Source organism: Aulonocara stuartgranti (genome assembly GCF_965226115.1).
Source record: "Aulonocara stuartgranti genome assembly, chromosome: 20".
Lineage (NCBI taxonomy): Eukaryota > Metazoa > Chordata > Actinopteri > Cichliformes > Cichlidae > Aulonocara > Aulonocara stuartgranti.
In genome coordinates, this window is record NC_138956.1 from 32,851,315 (window position 1) to 32,865,629 (window position 14,315).

The 14,315-nt window shown below is 40.4% G+C and overlaps 1 protein-coding gene across 7 annotated transcripts in view; it reads right to left on the reverse strand.

The window, feature by feature from the left end:
- The window catches only part of plxna2 (plexin A2), a 260,056-nt gene that overhangs the window by 144,193 nt on the left and 101,548 nt on the right, over nt 1-14,315 (reverse strand). The window contains exon 1 of one of the 7 annotated variants that reach the window (XM_082519548.1): nt 11,273-11,324. The exons of the other annotated variants lie outside the window; for them this stretch is intronic. The gene's annotated coding sequence lies outside the window, so the exon portion shown is untranslated. Of the gene's footprint in view, nt 1-11,272; nt 11,325-14,315 lie in introns of those variants that run through there. 7 annotated transcript variants of the gene reach the window in all.

Sequence of the window (14,315 nt, forward strand, 5' to 3'; positions counted from 1 at the left end):
CTAAAGCTCCATCACCCTCAAATAGGCAGCAGGTCTTCTGCTTTTGTGCTTTCCCCCAGTTTATTCTCTCTACATCCTAAGCTTCTTAACACTCTAGCCAAATTTGCTTCATCTGTTAAATTCATATTTACAGCAATTGTACTGCAGAAGATAAAGAATGTAAACCAAATCCATTTATGGTGCTGAATCCATTGTTGTTGAATTAAAAAAAAAAAAAGGAAATGGGAGATTGTAATTTCATGCCTTGGATTAATGTGTTATTCCCTCAACGATTAATGTAAAGCATGAAATTTGAAAGCTTAAGTGAAAGTGATATGCTTCGAATCAAAGAGACAATTTGGAACAAACCTTCCTCAACTTTCTAGTTAGGAAAAGTACAGTTAAGGGTTTAAAAATATGTTGGATTTTTTTATTCATTTCCTGGTAAACTTTTCAGTGGATGTGGCAATTTGGACAGTAAAAATAAAAAGTTTTATATTCCCCAAAGGGAAATCTCCTTCTATAGGAATGGATAAAAAGTATTAGCAGTAGAGGTTTGTCTATTAGTCTTCTCTCTTTTCTGCTATCAGGAAAAGAAATAATGAGAGGCCTCGTTAGTATCTTATGTTGTTGAGCTGGAGTTATATTCATACATTCTTCTGTGACAATAGGAAATGAATTCCTCTGTTCCAGTGCCATTACGATCTGTCAGCTTCCAGGAAAACTATTCTCCAGTCATCCATCCTTCCAGCCACTGCAAGGAAACATAGCATTTTCTCCTGCTACGACCCAATAGCAACAGAAAGGGAAAACACCCTCAGAAACCACAAGCCCTCCAGTAACTATCATTTAATTCTGTCTGGTTTCCTGTGCTGTGATGTTGGACGTGGTTGGTTATTCCCAATATTTTCTTGTGTAACGATTCAAAATTCCACCATAAAGATAAACCCTAATAACCAGGAGGAAATTACTGTCATTAAAGCCTTCCTCATAACATAAAAAAATAGTCCAGAGCTGCTAAATTAAAACCATCACTGTGTAAATGTTTTAATTTGACCTTTTTATAAGCCATTTAGTTGTTGTTTGTCTTTTGACATGATATGTGTGAGGCTCTGAGCTATGGCTGAAAGAGCTGCAATTTAGCGATGCATAGTAAATTAATGCACAGTTGCTCACAATTAAGCATGAGCTCTCTGGGCACTCTGACAGAGCACTTTGCATCCAGTATTTAATAGCACTATCTTTGTTAGTGACCCATATCAGTGCACTTGCTCATGAGCATCTGAGTTTAGAGGCGTACAGAGAGGCCTTGAACTGCTTGTCAATGAGCTGCATTTGTTGAAAGCAGTCACAGTCGTGCCCCAGCTTTAGCATTATTTTAATGAAAACACATAAAAATGATTAGAACAACCCACCACAAACTTACATAAAAACATTTTTCATCAGGTATAGTCAAGACTTAGCATAGACGCTTATTCCCCAGTGCAAACAAGGGCATGTGTACCTAATCCTTCCCTTTAACCCTGTCTCTACACAGTTCCACTCCCACTTCACAAACTTAACACACTGGTATTGCAGCTAAAACCAGTAACATTTACTAAAGAGATTACAGTGTCACTGCTACTCTAATTATATTTTTCCGCTCCCACAGCCGCTACATTCTCCTAACACACAGGCATGCACACATTTAAACTTGTACTTTCATGCAAGCTTAGACACGTACGTATCCACAGCTACAATGAAAGATACACAAATACATAGTGGCAGCTTCAATGTAAATGAATTACTCCTTTTCCCTCTCAATTCTGCTCTGACTGACAAAACTAACAAAGCTCTACATGCTTTTGTTCATTTGAAGGATGAATCCTGAGGCATGATCTTCTCAATCAATCCCAGCATAGTCATATGTGGTGTACGTCTCATCATTGCTGTCTGTCATCCGATGAGAGCAGATTTCTATTAGGAGGCATTTCCATAAATCTAAATTGTAAAGGGCCTTAGTGAGAGCAGAGCAAATCCTCAGTGGGCAAAGAAAACAAACAAAGCAGGATGTCAGGGGAGACCACAGGATCAGATATCTACCTCAGCTCATACACAGATTGAAATTGAATCAGGCTTTTTTTGATTGACATCATACACATTTTATCAAACCGAAGGACCTTAACTACTTTTGACGCACGTGGTGGATGCTGCGCTGTCCTCGCACTTTGAAAGTCTGTATAATAGTATAATGGAAGCTAGATGTGGAGAGATCCATTTAAGTTAAAGTAGATGGGGTGTGTTTCAGTGGTTTGCGTATCTGAAATTGAATCACTTTCCTATGAATTACTGAAGAAAGGAAATTTGCAAACACACAGCTCACAATATTTTGAACACCTGTAAAAACAGTAGCATTTTGTCCTTTCAAGAGGTTATCGTGAACTGAGCAGAGAAAGAAGCATTTGAATAAAATCAATTCATCTGATCTCTTACATGACATTATGAATTTAGGCAGTTCAGCAAAGCGAATATTTTGAAACTCGTAACTACCAATAGCTCTTCTCATATCTAAGGCAACTTCATAGTGGCCAAATCTCAATGCAAATTTAAGAGTCGGTGAAGCAGACAAATGAACTTGGCAAAATGTAGAACTTGGCTGGTGCGCCAGGTAGCAGGTGCAAAGGACAGCTAAAGGGGCATTGGTCTGAACGAGTGGGCAATTGCGCGTCTTGTGAGTAGAAATGAAATGCATGAAAGGCTCAGTTCGTCTTGCCTTGGTGAAATCAGATTGCATAAACTCTGTGCTGTAGCACCAAACATAAGAGAGGTAAAGGCAGCCGAACCAAAAAAGACACAGATGACATTAAACCAAGCAATACCACACTCCAGCGCAAACTGCGTGTGTGGATGCAAGCAGCTGCATCATCATAGCATGTGTCTATGTGTACTGGTTTGCGTTGATTTACTTAAAAAAGAAAAAAAGAAAAAAAAAAATCAGCAGACTTTCCCCGCAGAGGCGTTATCTGCCTGTAGCTGCAGTCTGCTAAACAAAGCATGGACTCTGACCTTTGGTGTGCAGCTGCCAAGTCAGAATAAGGCACCGATGGACTGAACCTTCTGTCAAAAAAATATCATGCCAAATCCACAGTAAAACACCAGCAAACTGATCTGCAAGTGGGGAGATGTGTGTGAATTTAAGTACTTCTTCCATACATGTTCCATATGTGTGTGAAACACTGCAGGAAGACCTTCCATATAATGTGTAGTAATATGAATTTTCTCCATCCACAGCTTCATCATTTGTTCAACTGGGATCATAGTCCTAAGGCATGGCTCAGTGGTCAAGGTGACTAATGCTGAAAGGGTCTAAGAAAGAAGGAGACAGAGGGAAACCGAAACCCAAAAGAGGGATAGAATCAATGATGGTGTATGAAAAAGAGAAAGAATGTCAAGTACTGCTGCTAGTTGACAAGGCTGTTAGAGACTACGGCAGCCATAACTCTAGAAGTTGGCATGGTCTCTCCATTATCTGGAGAACATTGGCACAACATGGCTGGCACACTCAGGCTACAGGAAGATCAATCAAAAAGTGAAAGGAATGAGGAGGTCAAAGACGGTCAAAGATGAGTGAAATCTACACAGGACTATTCTTTGGTCTAAATGTATAATAGATCTACTCATTACATGACGAGACCTGTTATTTCATTCAGGAAATGCAGAGGGGGAGAAGGAATGGTTATACAAGAGATTTTGGAGGAGAGGAAAAAATGATGTGCATCCTGTCAGTCAAAGTAATCCCTTCATTTTCTACTGCTACCGTTTCATCTAAGGACTGTATGATATAGCCTGGAGCTCTGTAATCACACGCTGGTTGAAAGGATGAGGCTACTCTGGGTTGGCTAACAACCAGGCACTATAAACTCAGCAGGAAACACACTTTTCTGTTGAACTGCTCTACAAACATGGTCACTATGGATCCCTGCATGGTTTACAGAGGATAGGCTATAGATAAGGTAGTATGTGGGTTTAATTTTGATTATAGCGACAAGTATTGCCCAACAACCAGGGCTGTGGTGTAACTTAGAACAGTGAGAATGTGATCTGTGATGTAAGAGAAATTTATACTGCTGTGCCAGATATAGCTCTATCAATGCTAAAAATCAATAATATCCCAGTGCAATTAAAATAACAGTTGAGCATGTGACCTCAGTTTCTGTGAATGCTCTGAATGCCAGAAGAGTTGGCTGGCAGGATGCACATTGAAGGACAAAAATGGGGGGGGAGGGAACTAACTACATTATGCAAAAAAATCATATAAACACCCATCGCTCTTCCATGAACTTTATGAGTCATGTTTTTTTTGTCTGATAATAAACACAAGAGTCACTCAGTTGCTCATTTCCGCAGTGTGTACATGCTGCGTTTATACGAGTTGTTGTTCTGTCTGTGTCAGTGCGCATGCGGCTGATTTAATTCCTTGTGCTTATCCAGGACAGCAGACAGCTTTCTTTGGGACTATTCTGTTTACAGCTAGCCACACTCCTCCATGGAAATTTTAACAAACACAGCAAGACTGTATAAACAAATGCTTCTTCTTACAAAAGTGAAATGTTTTTTGCTGTCACACTGAAAGCATGAACCTACAGCTGTCACACTGGGTCTATGATTTTTTTTTTCCTTCCATTCTAAGCTTCAGCACAGATCTCAGTTCTCTCAAACCCCAACTCTTAAAAGGGTCAGCCGCAGTTCTGTACAAACACACTGGACTGTCTTATCGCAAACGTAAGGCTGCTACCTTGCAATGGCAGCACTTGTGAGAAGTTAAACCGCCTAACCCTAATGACCCACTCTTCTTTCCTGCCACAGTGAGTGCAGAAGTATAACAGTCATGCTTTGTCCTCACAAAGTCCAATCCTTTTTGCAATAAAACCTGAATAAACACTGAAGTTTGACCAAAGGCAAACAGTGTCTCTGTTTACAGTGGCAAAGATAATGAGACTTTAAAACCTGTGACCTTAATATGGAAACATATGAAAAAACCTATAAACATATGTAACTCATTTTTTGTCTGGTAATCTAATTAACATTTGACCAGTAAAGTATCAAAGCAAACTTAAGTTAATGTTGTGGTATTTTTTGTGAACCCCTACAGGATGAAAAGAAACTTTTACCCATTGTATTCACAATCGGCTTTGACCACAAGCATAATGTTGTGTGCCTCTCGAATACACACTACTGTCTAAGGACCATTAAAGCCTATTTTCGAGAGCTCTTTGCTTGGACACATAAAACAGATGCATTATCACACAGCTGAGCAGGGTTCAACCTCTCTCCTGTTCTCTCAGTCTGTTTCTCTCTCTACCTCAGCCTGGTCAAGGCCCTTCTAATTTCATCAGGGGTGATAAAACACCACAAAATCAGTCTGTGGTTAGTTACTTAGCCCAATCTCCCTTTGGACGAGAGGCAATAACAGCATGTGGTGAGGAAATTGGGTGCTTATTCACACAGAAGGATACATGCCGAGCAAGCAGAATGGCCTGGTTACTGTCAAGACTGTGCACAACAGACCACAAACAAAAACAAAGGTAGTGACTGTCTGTCTGTACACTGAAAATAATCATCAGGTATAAAGCGAGCAGAAAGGAGATGAATTGGACCCAAATGTGCCACAGTTCCCACAACAAAACTGCAACCACCTGCAAACTTTGCTCCACTAGGAGATCTTTACTTTTAAATCAATTAAGAAATGCTTAATTTCAAAGGCTGATTTGAAAGCTTTCCAAACATTTCTCAAATGGGTAAAGTGCAGTACAAAGCAAAGCAAAGTTACACTGCTACTACAGACCACAGCTCGCAGGAAAGCTTACACTACATTTGCATGCAAGTCCAACTAGGGTTTGCAATGAATATGAATAATAAAGCAGTAGTGAGTGCTGCAGTAAGCATTAACTCAGTCTTGCGCATGGTGGGCGTATAACAATCCACCTGATCGTCCTCAGGGGTGCAGCAGCTGCTGCCAGGCTATGCCAGGACAGGACTGAATATGATGGGACAGAGCACAGAGAGCAAGCCAGATGACTGACTGAGTGAATTGCTGGATCAGTGCTGAAGCACACACGCATGCCTTCCGGCCTGTTCCATGTGAGCCCCGTACAGGATGCAGTTCTGGCTGGGATACGGTGGAAAATCAGCACTTGCTGGTTTCCTGTCAGATAGTGTCCTGAGAATCTAGCAGGCATATCACCAAGGCAAACACTTTTCAAATAAACACACACAGAACAAAGATTGTTATAAACTTTGCTAAACATATGAGATGTTTATTTAGAAAAACTCTAGTACACAAATAAAACATGATGCAGCTGAAGTACAAGCAAATCTGATAAGAATGCTGCCTGCACAACAGTCAGCGTTGACTAACGATACTGGCTGATCACAGATGTATAATCTAACAGATATAAGCCAAAACACTTTTTTAGTAGAGCATACTGCAGATTTGTGCTGCAGTTTAGAAATGGTGAAAATATTGGTTTCTGGTATCTGCTGCTATTTGTCTTGTTAACTGCTATTGGCAATATTAACTAGTGGCTGTATGTTCCATTGATTCTGTAGTCCTTATACCTGCGATGCAGATACATAAACTTAGATTATTAATATTCTGCTCATTCAGCCCACTTTCATGGTGTCTGTCAAAACTGATGGCGAAACGTCCTTACACACAAGATGCCACTTACTGTATGTGATAACCTTGTCTGTCTACTTTGATGGACAAGGTATCACATACCTGATACTGAGGGGTCACTTCCAACTTGTCATTTGTCAACAAGAAGGGTTACTTTCGAAGGAGTGTGTTTGAACCGGTACCATGAATGTTTCCTAATCCTAATGTTAGTAAGGTTTTCTTTTAAAAAGCAAGGCAAGGGAGAAAAAAAAAATAGTGCAAAACAAAATGGACCAAATGTGAAATGAACCAGGGTCTCTTGAAAATATCCTGCCCCACCCATGCCAACCTCCTTATGAGGACTTTGCTTTAATATGGGAATGTTATCTTTTAGTGTCTCATACAGCCACAGCTGAAGCATACGAGTGGAGCTAAAAGACAATTTCCATATACTGGAGAGATAAAGGAAGAGTCCTACAAGCTGCGTTACACAGAGTGTTGGGATGTAAAAAGCTCCATTTACTCATGTGTTGACTGGCTGAAGCACTTTCAAACAATTATATTTTCTTTCAATAATTATTTTTTGTTTCGCTGCCACAAAAAGACTAATTAACCATTTTCTTTCAAAAGTCATCAGGCTATTGACCAAGTTCTTATTTTGATCACTGAAAAGCATTTCATAATCTGTGTATTAGGCATATAGTACACATCTTCCAGGCCGCTTAGATCAATTTTTCCAAGCATCAGCATACGCACTGTGATGAAGTACAGGGATCAGTAAAGAGATCCAATACTCGCCAGGTTGAAAGCGGCGCCACGGACACAAACGACCAGGGAATAGTAAAGATCTAGAGACTTCACTTGGCTATCTTGCTTGTTGCTTGGTCCACTCTGCTGCTGCGTCAGCTCTGGGCTGGGTATTGCTCTTTTTGATGAACTACGGAAATGTAAACAGCCTAAATGTCAATATAATTGACTGATGTAACCACAGTAACTACACACCAATATTATTTACAAGCAAAGCATGTGTGTGAAATGCCTATAATGTACACGATCTGTGACTACAGAGCTGCTCTGAGTGTGTCAGAGCTGTATGAAGAGCTACTATAGCCATTCTGGGAATAAGTGCTTCACACTCATTTTCACAGGCCAGAGACTCCCGAGTCTCTCTCCCTGCTCTTGCTGCAGATATAACATGTAGACAGGCAGGCCATCTGTATTCTTCAGGCAGACACCAGAGACCATATTTTATATGTGGCCACCCAGCCTTATATAACCGTCTGTCAGTAGTGTTCTTGTACGACATCTTGATATAGTCACCCAAAGAGCAAAGAGGCTTGGATCTCTGGAAGGCATAGCGTAGAAGTAATCGCATATACTTGCATGTACAGAAGTAGGTCTCAACGGGGTATTACAACAAACAAAAATACAAAAAAAAAAAAAAAAAAAAAAAAAAAAAAAAATCAGAGAACGAATTTCCCAAATCCAGCTGAAGTATTAACTAGACTGTAATTCTAACAACGCTTTGACTGCATGTATAATGTTGGGCATGAGAAATACTTGGATAGAGGACTTATCTTGGGGTATTCTGCCTTTCCTTAGTCACCAAATCACTTTTACAAGCCCAGCCTCCCCCTTTCTCAAGCTAAATGTAGCGGTTGTATTCTGAGCATTAAAATTGATCAAAGACTAATCTCTGCTAGAACGATGATTAAAATTACCATCTGTCTCCTAGGAGACAGATGGAGAGACATAAAGAGACATAAAGACAGAAAGTCAAAAAAGAAAAGTGCAATAAACAGAGGAGAGCGTGAAAGGAAAGACCAAGAGAAACAAAGACACGACTCAAAAACAGACAGAGGAATAATAAATGAACATAAATCAAAGAAACGAGCTTTCCTAACTTGGTCACTATGACCAATGCCAAACCAAGACTCTGAATTCCTCTGTGGCAGCTTCTCCCTCAGTAACTCTTTCTTTAGGCCGCACACATAGATGATGAAGCTCAGGGAGAAATGCTGTGGCTTCACTACTTTAAATGTGATCATAGTCTGCAGGTTTAGTAGAGCAGTAAAATGAAGTTTCAACAAGTAGGCCAGCTCGCTGCATTCAACAGATAAATCTCACTGAACTCTTTCAATGATTAGTGTGCTATTGCAGAATATATGATGAAACTAAAGCCCACAATGGAGTCACCATAAACACAGCAGTGGGCAAACAGAGTATTTCTCTCTATCACCAGATTCTGTCATTTCTTAGTTGGGGGATATGGGGAGGCAAAACACTGGATTGAGTACTTAGCAGCCACCCTTTTTAGCCAAACAAAACAGCCCTGCTGGTGCTGCTTCCCATAAACTACATCAGCAGTAGAGAAAACATATAATCATACTCCAGCAAAAAACTGCAATAACAGGAAAGAGAAAAACGATAAAAATCGACTATTTGCTACCCTCGAGAAAATGTAACCAAGGGGGGGGAAAAAAGCCCCATTCAGCATTTCATCAGTAACATAAATAGGAGCAGCTGGGGCAGAATAACATGCTGAAGTGGGCTAATTAGGACACTTGGTGGTTGGTTCACTGCTGTTTCAGTCTGCCTAGGACCCACTAAGAAAGAGTGTGTTTTCCCATTAGTCTGGAGTATTACACTTCAACACACACCTACATCATCTACAAGGATGTAGATGCAGATCCGGTGAGATCACCAAAGCATGGTTAGTCAGCTGATCCCAGGTCTTCAGTTTTCCTTAACTAGCCCAGTGCAAATGTTCTCAGTGGGTTTGTTTTTTTTATACCTCTCTCTGGCAAATGGTGCCCTTCACTCCTACGAAAACAGCCTTGTCTTCCGGTTCCGTCACTCCCTTCCAGCTTCCTCTTCTCTTCCTGTCTGACTCGGTATCACAAGCAAAAATCCCAGACCTCCCCGTTTCTTCCTTTGTTTTATAAAAGAGGCTGGGAATGCTGCATTTCACTGGTACTGGGAACCCTTTGAGAATTAAGTGTGACCCTGTGACCTTGATGAGTCACGATCAAGGTGCTGACAAACAGGAGCAATACGCCAGTTTTTCAATTAAGAAGCTCTGATTCTGTGTTTATAGAGGTTGATCACATGCATCCAAGACACAAATCTAAAATCATGATCCGAGTCAGAAAATCTCAACAAGATGAAGTCTTAGTAACAGCATCAAGTGCAGAGCAAACTCATAAATGACATCTCACTGTTGGTTATGTTCAGTATAGCTGCATTTACATTCTGCAACCACTTTCTCTTCCTGGGAAACACCCTTTATTGTCAAACATTACAAGAAGACGCATGATGTTTGAAGCACATTTTTTTAGCTTGTGTTTTAAAGGCTTTGCACTAAATTAACGTAACAATATCTCCTGCAGCGAAATCATTCTGGCTAGTCTTCAGCCTGCAGTTTCATTCTGCTTCCTTTGCTTTCCCTTTTCTAACTGGTTGTTTCAAGTAATAGTATGCAAACACAGGTGGAGTTGTTTACATTGACACAGAGCTACTGTACATTTTCTGCACCACAGGGAGCCAAGCAAGCAGAGACACCCCATTTTAGCTTTTTTTAAGCCATTGAAGCTACTAATGCTTTGTTGAACACAACCCCAAAACACTGTGCCTCAACAAAATAAACAAAGCAAAGGGGTCCTTTATCAGGCAAGTCCATGTCTGTGCACACTGCAGCGAAATAAGCGTGTCTGTGCGCCCTGAAATGATGGAAAGTATACGTATGCACATTCTCACTCTATTCAACAGTAACATAATGCCCAGTAGCCCGTTCCTGTTTTCCATTTTGTAATTTTCCTTTTGGTTTGACGATGCAAAGCAGAATGCAGGCCATGGTCCCAAAACACAGGTGAATGCAAAAATGCGCTACGATTTCCCAGCCATATGCCAGTACCCTCTGGCATGCCTCCACCCACCTTTGCAGCTTCTCCCTTTCACAGGAAAGGAAGGTGAAGAGAAGAGGCAGACAGATGAGTGGAGAGTGGACACAGAGGATATGATACTGCATTATGTAAATCCCCAGAACAAATAAAACATGGACACTTTCAGTGTGTAGCTAAAAAATAAATTACTCTACTTCTGTTTAAAAAAAAAAAAATGCTGAATAAGGACACTCTTTGGGGGACTTAAAGTCATGCAAAAGCAAATTATTTTTCATTCAACAGTATGTGCACAAAAATATGCCTGAAACATTGTGCATACTTTGTAAATAAATGCAAATCCACCTCACCTATTCACCCCTGTCAGGTTGAACATGTTTTCTGAGAAATGTGGGGGAGGACTTGCGGCAGCAAAGGCAACGCGGCTTGTGTAAAGTACTTAACGGTAAACATTGTACTTACACGCTCAGAGATGCCTTCTGCAGAGAGAAAAATATTTCTAATTCCCAGCTTTACTCTAGCTCTTACTGCAAGATGAATGAGGAAATAAAGATGTGTCTAGTAAAACTGGGCCTGTAGTGGCAATAACGTGTCAAATATCCTTTGAATGCACCTTCTGTGTGGATAATGTATTAACTTCTATAGCATAATTCCCTAACTGGAGCAGATTAAGACAAGAAAGGATGCTCATTCATTGCTTTCAAGTACAAACCTGCCCAGTCAATCCTCAGTTTTCTCACTCTCTCTGCTTACTCACCTCCCTTCTTCCACTTTGCCTCCCTTAGGCAGTAAGATGTTTCAGAGCAGTCATGTTTAATCAACATCTTCATGGACAACACAGGGATTTCAAACGGTCCACGGCAAAAGGTTTGGTTGTCACAATCTGAATAATTGTCTCATATCTTGTTTCATTCTCCTTAAACATTACATTCTTGCCCTGCACAAAAAAAAAAAAAAAAGTAATGTATGCAAAATTACTGTTGAATTTTTGAAACATATGCACAGGTTTATTTTGTTGTTACCACAATAAATATGCCAGTAACTTTTTCTATCCCAGCAGGCTTGGGCAATCTGCATACAGCTGAGCCCGCTTCACTCCAAGTGAAGCAGAGAAAGTGGTGATGATGTTGTAGGAGACAAGCCTGCACCACTAAGGCATGACAAACTCTGATGGAAACAATAGTGTCCGAGGAGGAAGCCAGAAAAGGCGCGCCTCTCCAAGTGTTTCCACCAGAGTGATGAAAATCTTGTTGAAAGTGAAATAAGTTTCAGAATATCCCCTGACACATTCACTGTGGCTCAAAACAAAGAAAACTATTTGGATGTCAAAATGAATATATATTTATATATATTTTTTTAAACTATGAGGCTAAAAACAGTTCATCTACAAGGCTACGAGAAAAACAGGTGGAGGAAAAGGAATACGCGATCTGTCAGCTCGAAATGAGAAACTCTTGAGCTGAGAGACTTAACTTAAAAAAAATCCAGATACTTCAGTATCAGTGGAAACGTGCCAAGAATTTAGACTCAGTGATCGTATTAGAAAAGACAGAAGTCGTTTTTAATTAAAGATGAGATAGTTTAAGCTAAGATGAGACATAGAACACTGAAATATTTTTAAATAAAAAAGGTTAAAGCTAAACCTTTCCATGAAGTATTTTGTTTTCTTAACAGGCTATGTAAGGCCAGTTTGTGGCCTGTGTTGTTTTGGAAAACTGTAAATGTCCAAAAGGCAACAACAACAGCAATAATAGCAGTAGTGGTAGAGGTAATTATAAACTGCTAGTAAATGAGGCCAAACGCCCACAACTTGTGTTGCAGCTGATGGTCGAAAATGTGATGAATTTTGATTATGTGTTTAGCATGGCATCACATCACATGATAATAATTTTCTTTGTAGGTAACAAGAAGATATTGCTGTCATCTTTCATATATCATTGGTTATGACAGAGGAAGAAAAACATGCCTGTCTGGGTGAGCTCCTGCTGAGTTCATGCAGCGTTCCTCTTTGATAGCAAAGGGCACTAGGAAGTAAGGGTGGTGGAACAACAACATCCAACATTCCCATTATAGATTCACCTTGTTAATATAAACACTGTACAGTGTGATTCACAGTGATAACTTTTGCTGATTCTTTTTGACACGACACATTCCCCTAAAAGTCACTGCTAAAAAAAAAAAAAAAGAAAAAGGAAGAGGTTTTTGCTTCCTCAGTATCCCACACATTTCACAAAGCCCTATGCTTATGGTGTGCTGAGCTGTAATCTAAAAGGTTGGGCAGAGGTGAAAAATCAACAACAAAAGCAATTACATTCATAAAGTGTTATTAATGGTTTGGGTCACAGCAAGTTGGGAAAGTAACGACATGTCCTCACAGACTTTGTGTGGGCTTCATGACAAGCTGCCTCCCTTTTTTAAGTACCTTTCATCCCTTTTCTCCTGCTGGTTTCAGTGTGTGGATCAGAGTCACGGATTCATGCATAAACATAAATGTTATCCCAGAGGAGTATTCATTTCCTCTGGCGTGGACACTATAAATCACCTTGGGCCAAAGTAAAGAGTCTGCAGTCTACAGACTGGCGGCACAAACTCTAGTCCAGACTGTTTTTTTTTCATCATGCATCCCTGTACCTTCAGAAACTGATCAAGCATTCAAGTAAGAAAGAAAAGAAAAAAAAATTTAAATTACATGTGAAGTTTTGCAAGTAGAAGCCAACTCATTAATTGTTTTCCTTTTTGCCTCTATCAAAATTGCAAGGAAATAAGAAGCCACAGTGGGGCAGATTCTGTGTTTTGAAGTTGTGGGAGTTTCAAGGTCTTTCATCATCAATTTAGCACAATTTACTTTGGTCGACGACAGTGGAAAAAGCTAATCAGGAAGATGTGTGTGCACGCAACAGAAGGAACAAGATAGCAGAGGAAGGGGGAGGACTTTTCCAGACAGTTTCTGTTTGCGATCTAACTCAGGAACAACTTTAGAAGGCCTTATTTCCCCTTTTTTCTTCTGTTTTCTTTCTATTGAAGGATGAGGATGACTCAAAGATCCTGCCTCATACCGAGAGAAGATATCAACCCAGATAAGGCCACAGCTGAGTGCAAAATAGTAACAAGACAGCACAAGTGCAAGCACCAACATGTCACTGAGTGTTGGAGCCCAATGAGGGAATTTTAGCTTTTGTTCGATGCTAACATTTTTTCAGTCAATACACTAACTACAGAGAAAATTAAGTGCACGTAAATTCACAGATTTTCTTCATTTTAGAATTCCAGAGCAAATACTTACATTGTTTGACAGTTGTAAGGGGTAATGGCCATAACAGCCCCTTTGAGTTGAAAGCGGTTCTAGTTGTAATTGGCCTCAGTTTATATGGGAGGGACAAAGCTGCCATTGGCCGGACTCCCCTATAGCACATGAGCAGACTAGACAAGTAATGTCTGCACCCCTTTTCCTGTAGTAACCATGGTAACAGTGGCAGGCAGGGGCATCCTCATCACCAGGGGGCAGTGTGGGCAGCGCAGCATGTTGTTACCCTTACTGCCTACCCTGGTATATCGTCTTGAACATGCACACAGACCCACACACAGACCCACACACACACACACAACACACAAAGTGCCACACAGTCAAACTAAAATAAATTAAAATGGACACAAACACATGGATCTGTGAACATATGACACACACACACACAGTCATCTGCTCCTGACAGCTGCCCCTTGGCGCCTAACAGAAGCCCCCTCCCACCCTGCCTCTCCTTTTGTTGCTCACTTATTGTTGAGTTTTCCACCAAACAAAAACG